Here is a 9,213-nt window from a genome sequence, read left to right as displayed (position 1 = left end):
CCAATTATCGCGAAAGGTATTTCCTCATGTGAGCCGAACAGCAAGTTACTGGTTATCGCAACGTTATCTAATCGCTATAAGATTTAGACAAGAACTCAGTTGATTGCAGGTAACTAGATTATGATGGTATTACCAAAAACAGTGAATCACTTATGACTCCACGATTAAGCTTATCAATGTGCGAGCGCAAACCACATACGTACACATATACATACACACACACTACATACATATACATATATATATATATATATATATATATATATATATATATATATATATATATATATACACAGGTTCATGCGCAAGTGCATTTAAAGCTTCAGTTTGGTAATAACTTGATATATCATTCACACCATTGTCATCTATTATTCCATTTCACTTTTATATAGTAACATCTTCTTTCAATACATTCAGTACATGTCTATCTTCCCCCCTGAATTGGGTAACTGCTTGGAGTAACTTGACGTATCTAAATGGGTAATCTACACCAGTAATTTACAATAGAGCCGGAAGCACCCTTCAGTGTCCATGAAATTGAACAGCGTCCAAAGTTCCGAGGTAGGTTGAAAAGAGCAATCGTGTGGCCAACCGGGAAAAAAAAACAGCGTCATACTCGGTTATCAATAAAATGAACACATTTTTAAGTGAACAAATACTGGATAAAAACACCTAAGGCCCACATAATGTTCTGACCTATATTCTACCAACGCTCAAACATTCTGGCATTATTTTGTAGCCAGTAGCGAAAGTCCCGGCGTCTGTCTAGACTGAAACGGACGAGAGAGAGAGAGAGAGAGAGAGAGAGAGAGAGAGAGAGAGAGAGAGAGAGAGAGAGAGAAGCGTTCCTTCATCTTTTCAGCAACAAAGTGAAAACCGATGCCGGATAATCTTCGATAATCCTCAACAATACAAGACATATTCCACTCCTCATCGCAACTTGGACGACTTGCTTTCTCTCGGCCAGTGATGATCCCAAGTCTTCTTTGTGTCTTCGTGTGTTCCCGATGTATCGTTCCACAGAAGTAAACTCACAGCGACAATAAATGCAGCAGGCCACAAGACTTCTAGTAATTATTCCCGTCACTACAATGCTATTGTTAAAACACACGTTCGTTTGAAATCATTTTATTCAATTTGTAAAGGTAGTATTCTTACTATATGACCATTGTTTAAGGGGATGATGAGCAAGTAACTTCATCATTAATCACTTTCCATAAGTGTATAAAAAGTCATCCCATTTATTCCTCGGCGAAATTAAACCTGGTCCCTTAGATTCCCAATTAAAACATTACAGAAATGGAATGGAAACTATTTCCACAATATAACTTTCAACCGAGTCAGGATATCTATCAAAGACCACCCTTTGCAAAAGAATTCAAATGTGGAATTCTCTCATACGGTAGAGACAACATATTACCACACACACACACACACACTGTATTTACATATATATATATAATATAATATAATATATATATTATACTATGTGTGTATATATATGTTTGTGTGTCTCTGTATATTTATAAACACACACTATATATATGAGAAAGATTTATATGCAAATTTCTCGCATTAACATACGTCATACGTTTTCCCTTACGGGAATTATCCACAAAAGTCATAAGTCTCTACAGTTCTGAAAATTTAGTTACGTGGCAGACAGACATTTCCGAATCAAAGGGTCTATATAGCCCTTTATCATCACTTCACAATATCGACTTTAATCCCGAGATCCCGAGGGCTCCACATCATTCTCTACGAAGACTAGCAGTACTTAGGCTTGTATTTCCCGTCCACAGTCCCCCTAAAACACACATATGTGTGTACGTATCGAAGTGCGAACATCGGAAATTCAATCCCTTTCGGTCGACGCTTCTACATATATCTGATTAACTTCAACACAATCATAACAAAAGGATTCCCAGCATCAACAACAACTGACACCAAGTATGATCTGAATCCTTCGTAGGCTGTACAAAGCCGTGTTTATTGAAGTGCGGTTGTTAGTGAATCCCCGAGCTGATACACACACATCAGATCAATTTCACTCGGCAAAAAACTACTTTTCGTATATCCAGGGAACATAAAACATCCGTGAGAAGCGCGGGACCTTTTCTTCGTCCTTATTACTATCAGATTACCATGAAGTGAAACAGCCGCTCTTGATACACCAGGGTTTTGCGGAGACTCAGAGAACTTTAAATTAAATAATAAATGAGGCTGTGGGGGTGGGGGCAAAATTGTAGACACTATATGTTCGTCGACCTTTTCTTGTGCTTAAACTGATTTTGTATAATAATAATAATAATAACAGTAACGAGCTTTTAGTTGTTGCGTGTGCGACTTCCTTGGCTGTCTCCCAAAGCACCAGTCTCAAGAGATTACAAATGGCTTTTGTTTGTCTTTCCAGTTTCTTCTATTATAAGTTTAGATTAGAACCCCCTCCCGGCCACAGGGAAAAAAACTATTCTTTCCTCGCCATGGGAGGATGAGTTAACTTGACATCCCTACACAAATTTATATCAATCTGCAATATTCGCGCCCCTCTCCAATTGTGAGTGTATACGTGCATGCGCTGGCTCTTGTGGCATGCATAAACCATTCAACTGCACGAGAAGAAAGAGCGATGTCTTTACACCAGATACTTCCTAGACAGCGACCCCAACAAAGTTAGGAGGCTGTTATCGATGACTAATATTTCTTGGGGATCATTACCTTTATGATATTTATAGTCTTTTGATTGTTTTTACGGTATTCCCAACGGCCTTTTGTAGGCGCAGGCTTCGACGCCTGGAAGAGAAGCGACCATGAGCAAATAATTTTTCCCGAGAGCTACAATCTAAGGCAAATACACGAATGACTCGAATACACTATCTTAAGGTTTCTAATCCCTCCTGATTGGCAACGGGTTATTATAGTCGAATGAGGAAGATGGGACCGTTTGATGACGCTTCTCCCCGTCTGTCACTTCCATTTGCTTCCAACAGCTTCTCACTTCCATCCTGGTAACTGAACTCATTAACCTGTTGAATTCGTTATTGAAATTCCTAACAATGGTCCCGTGATCATACCGTCGGACAATTCTAACGTGATCGGAACAAAAACATGTTTATGCGGCCGATTGTCAAAGGACTACAGGAAATTCTCCCAACAAAAACCAGCGGTAGATTTGAATATTAATAACTAACGGAAGTCTCATTCCTCTCATTCTCGTGCATAAATACATACGTATGTACATGCACATGCATATGTTTGTATGTGTGTGTGTGTGTGTGTGTGTGTAATTATTTTATATATATATATATATATACTAATATATATATATATATATTTATATATATTTTAGATATATATTTATATATTATATATATATATATATATAATATATATATATATATATATATTATATATATAGATATATATATATATATATATATATATCATATATAATATAATTATATAATTTATATATATATATAGTAATATATTATATATATATATATATATATAGATATATAATATTATTTATATATATTTTATATATATTTATATATTTAATTTATATATAATTATTTTAACAATATAATATATATATATATAATATTATATCTATATATCTATATATATATATATATATATATATGATAATTTTTATATCATATGATGCACGTCTTGGTAAATATCAGCAACTCCAATTAAAAAAGGAAAAAGCGTAATTGTTTCGCAGAGTTCCAACTTCCATAAGGGTTCTTCGCCCAATGTGTATTAAGAATTACAAAGTTAATCAATCGCTCTCAATTAATAACTTAAAGGGACTTTGCATTACTGCAGCTGAACACAGCGTGAACCGTCATTCCAATAACAGTCAGCTGCATATGGGGGCATATTGATTGTCATTAGCCGATTTAAAACAATGTTCGATTATTGCTATACATTAGAATTTATACCTAACATTGATATTTATACTAATGGAAACGTGGAAACAAAGTAACGCTGTGATAAGTTATAGGAAACACCAAACCTGACAACGTCATTTTACAAACTGACGTTTGCCCAATTTGTAAAGATAAACAACCGACAGAATGGCTTAATTCATTATTTTTCCTTTTGGCAACCGGACAACAATTGCTGCCACTACGGGTCATAATCCATCACTTCCTCTTCCAGAATTTCATTTACTTTCATAACCTTGTGCTTTCTAGCATTCACATTCAATAACCCAAGATGGGTGTCCTGACCACAAAAGCAAATCTCTCCCCCATCCCCCTGCCCTCTCTCTCTCTCTCTCTCTCTCTCTCTCTCTCTCTCTCTCTCGAAAATATTTACATTCTTCACTGTATACAGCAGCTCCGATCAGGATCGCAGCTGAGGAGAGAAATCTTCCCTTCGCAGGGAACACAGGAGCGAGGGAGGAGGAGTCGTGCAATGCGAGAGAATCACATAGTAAAGGCTGAGAGTCAAAAGGTCCGAATGTGGCGTATATGAACCTAGTGCCTGTTTACCAGGGGCGAGCGAAAACGCTTACAGAGATGCAGTCTTAATGAGCTGCTGGTCTGCGAGATGCTCTGAAATTTCAAACACCTTACAATGAAGAGGAGATCCTGAGAAATGAAGCTGAAAGAAGACCGAAAGATTTTCTGTGAGAAAATAGCACTTGGCAAGGTTAACGTGCTACTTTAAATAGTCGATGGACGGATGGTGAAAGAGACTGCGAAGAGAGAAAAAGGTGATGGGGAAGTCTGCAAGACGGCGAAGGACAAACTGCATTTAAGATATTTATCTTCCAATGTCGGCGGTAGCGATGGTAGATAGATAACCGAGTGTGTCTATATCGCGTTTTCAGAAAAAGACAATCGGGTGTTTTTGTATGAATCGGATCAACGGCATTATGACAGAATCCGACGGCATGATCGCGTACCGGACATTCAAGGTGAAGAGAAGCATCAGTCGGCATAGGTAAATGGATCATGAAACCAGCCTTTCGGAATTGATTTGAAGACACAAAAACTTTAACCCGAAATTGTATCTAAAGTAAAAGTTCATCAATAAAGATAGAAGGAAAAACTGAACATCACAAATGAAAAAGCGAGCAAAACAAGCAGACGTGAGTTACAGTGGTTTAACCCTTTAGAGAGAATATACCTCCAAAACAAAAAGAAGACTACACAAGCGACTGAAATGACATTAAGGAAGCATATTTCAATATTTTAAACCTCGTGGATTGTACACAACAATGCACCCACACATGCAACAAACTATTGCTTCACCATTTATGTGTATAATAAACAGTATCTTTCCAGGATCGAGACACCGCTCCTGGACAGAAGTTTCACTGAAAAATAAAAAATAAAATGCATGTAACAATATATATCATATATATATATATATATATATATATATATATATATAGTATATATGTGTATATATATATATTATATACATATATATATAGATATATATATATATATATCACATATACAGTATATATATATATATATATATATATATATATATAGGTCATTTTACCAGATCATACATATTTATATAATTATATATATATATATATATATATATATATATATATATAATATATATAATATATGATAGAGAGAGAGAGAGAGGAGAGAGAGAGAGAGAGAGAGAGAGAGAGTTAAGCCCCCGTGTGATGAGTGGTACCTCGTTGAGACCCTCCTGTTTTTTTTTTTTTTTAACAACAGCCCAGAATGCACCTGTATCCGAGTTCTATAGAGAGCGCGTATCAATCAGAACGGGAGTCCGTGGCGAACTAGACTCATAAGAAGTCCCGGGATGAAATAAGGGTTATGGAGCGAATTCAACTCCGATAATCTTCATAATTATCATCCAGAGATTAACGGAAACACGGAAGCAGATATTTTTTTTTACCTCTCGTCATAACTTGGAGGGGAAAACGACATTGATCATCCTCTGCAAATATCAAAAGTCATCCGAGTTGTAAAACCACTGGTTGTTTAGTAATCACCCGCTTCAATCAAAGATTTAGGAAAAAACTTAGTCCAAATATACGGCTTATTCTGCTTTCAGGGGCTGGTTCCTTATGATGGTATTTATATACTTCTAAACGTGGGTTTAAACATGGCACGCAACTGCTAGCCTTAAACCTAGACATCATTCTCTCCTGGGGCAGGTGTCAAATCTGCACGACACTAGTTTTTCCTTATATCGTGCTGGACATGTGACATTTAGTTCAGTGAAATTCAAGATATGATATATTACGAAAAATATAAGAAACTGACTTCTATACACCGGCATTGGCTGTTGTCCACGATAAAGAATGAATTAAATATCTTTAGAGCAGCGTAACTTGAAAAAGAACATGTACTCACGCCGATTATAAATACATATTTCTGATGTCAATCCAATACATCGTAAACGATAACTCTTTATTGCCTAAAGTTTAACTAAGAAACCAAAGGCGTTACAACTTTAATTTGTATTCTTGTTTTTCATCAGCTTCCGTCTGTATCCACAAAGGAACAGCAACCGCTGGCTGAATGTCATCTTGTTTCCAGATCAAACATCAGTCATCTCACATCGCCAGTTCTATTGAAAGGGCAGCGCTCAAACTTGCATTCGGTCACAAGGCACAGTGTCCCTCTGCCTCAGTTCATGCCGCTTCCAACAGCAGAGATGTAAGAGCCAACTGCACAAACCCCGCAATGAATAAGAACAGCTTTAAATAATGACATCGCTTCAGCGTTGACCACATATCTTTAGCAAGCAGTAATTCAGAATGACAAGTCCTAATCCTGCTATAAACTAAAAGATAACTACAGATTAAAGGCGCTGGACTATTAGCTTGAATGCATCAAATAGCCCAGAAAATTCCGCGTCATGTTTTACCAATGCCTACGATAATGGCCTCCTCCTTTCCCTTGCAGGGACGGAGACTGAAACATGATCCTTTTCCTCCTCCAGCTCATTAAGGCCAGATTTAAAGCCCAGTACACACTCACATGATGAGAGCCTCTTCAGTCAGTCTTGCGAGACGGAAAACCATTATATCCAAAGGAGTTTGCCTGACTAAATTGCACTTTCCTTCAAAATTGTCATTCTTTCATCAGCTTTTCATACAAATCCACGATGGAATACATGCTATACGAGAGAGAGAGAGAGAGAGAGAGAGAGAGAGAGAGAGAGAGAGAGAGAGAGAGAGAGAGAGAGAGAGAGAGAGAGAGAGAGAGAACTGGCTAGTCTGACTACTGTACTCCCAATATTGTACTCCCAACTTGAGTACAAATAATACTATACTGTGCTTCAAGAAGCTTAAGATTAGAACGGTAAGCGGTAACAAAGCTGTCCTGTCATGGGGCGTCTGTTCTCATTTTTATTCTCCTTTTTATTTTCATTTATTAGAGCTGTCCATCAAGCCCTTTCACGAAGACTTCTCAACACGACAACCTTCTTTAATACCCTCCCATTTAAAATCAATCTATTTGTGAATCTCTTTTTACCGTAAAGAATGGTTCCTCATATATATACATACATATATATATATATATATATATATATATATATATATATATATATATATATATATATATATATATATATATATATATATATATATATATATATATATATATATATATATATATATATATATATATATATATAATATATAAATTGGTAAAAATGTTCTGTTACAACAGAATTCCATCAAATAAAAGGCCCATAAAACTACCAAAATATAGAAAGTAAGTACTATATTTCAGAGACTGCTGTCTGAAAAGGTGGTATTTATACCAAGAGATCTATCCACAGGTAATCTGTTTGACTAGGTCACCACCACTGACAATTCCTCATTAACCATCTTATAAGCGTTGGTTGAAGGAAGATTTTATCTATTACATCTGAATCCCATGCATCCTTTGAGTTGTTCATTACCTGTCTTTGTTTAATCAAGGCTGACTCTATTATCTGGCTTTTGTACCAACATGTGCTGCTATAAATTATACATGACAAATTCGAGTTTATTCTTTGGTTATGGTTATTTATATGGTTAAAAATAGCCGAGATCTGTCGTCCATACCTAACTTACTGTTGTATTCATTCTGGGGAAATGATTTTCCTGTCAAACTTATGTAAGATTAGTCACATTCCAGGCATGGGATCTCATATACTTCTTTGCCTTTGGGGATTGTCTTTTGTTGGAGGTTAATCAGGGATTAACGGCTAGGGTATGGGATTTGGGTGGGTAAAGGCAAAAGGTTTAGATTTTCTGAGAGTCTGGGTCACCATCTTAATCCTGTCCAGGCATGGAATTTTTATTTTATTGTTGGGTGTGTCTCTGGTCTTGTCTTGAGGGGGTCGGTAGGAAATTACGTTTACTTTGTAAATTGCTTTCTCAATTATATGGTCAGGATACTTTAAAGACACAAGCTGCTTATGAATTAGTTCAAAATCTTTTTCCAGGAAATCAGGGGAACCAATTCGCAAGGTTCTTAAGAACAGGTTGCTGGCTGCGCCTATCTTGATAGAAATGTCATGATAACTAAAGTATTGAATGTACGAAAGTGAGAATGTAAATTTTCTGTATATGGTAAATTTGTATTGTCTTGACTCTTAATTATTGAAACATCAAGAAAAGGAATTTTGTTGTCTGTTTCCCATTCAATATTAAATTTGAAGCTGAGCCCTAATGCATTTAATTTTGAAAGGAATTCGCTGAAATTGCCCCACCTATTATCCCAAAATGTTAGAGCTTTCTTTGCAAACTATTTTTATATTTCTATCAGTCTGCTAAGTAAAGGATATTAAGTCGAATGGCCTAGCATTAACTCCACTATTTCACACACACACACACACACACACACACACACACACACACATATATATATATATATATATATATAAATGTGTATATACTATATATTACCTTGTTCCATATTTTTGCGATTAAGTTAAACACACACACACACAAATATATATATATATATATATATATATATATTATATATATATATATATATATATATATGTGTATATACTATATATTACCTTGTTCCATATTTTAACGATTAAGTTAAACACACACACACACACACACACACACACACACATATAATATATATATATATATATATATATATATATATATATATATATCGATCAAATATGACAACTACAAAATAATTGGCCAAGTCAAGGAACCTGGAGAACTGCTTCTCT

At 35.6% G+C, this 9,213-nt stretch overlaps 1 protein-coding gene across 2 annotated transcripts in view; it reads right to left on the bottom strand.

The window, feature by feature from the left end:
- The window catches only part of LOC135216984 (ras-related protein ced-10-like), a 327,865-nt gene that overhangs the window by 123,222 nt on the left and 195,430 nt on the right, over positions 1–9,213 (bottom strand). The gene's annotated exons all lie outside the window — the stretch shown is intronic.

This window comes from Macrobrachium nipponense, chromosome 19, assembly GCF_015104395.2.
Source record: "Macrobrachium nipponense isolate FS-2020 chromosome 19, ASM1510439v2, whole genome shotgun sequence".
NCBI lineage: Eukaryota > Metazoa > Arthropoda > Malacostraca > Decapoda > Palaemonidae > Macrobrachium > Macrobrachium nipponense.
This window is presented reverse-complemented; position numbering and strand designations above follow the sequence as displayed.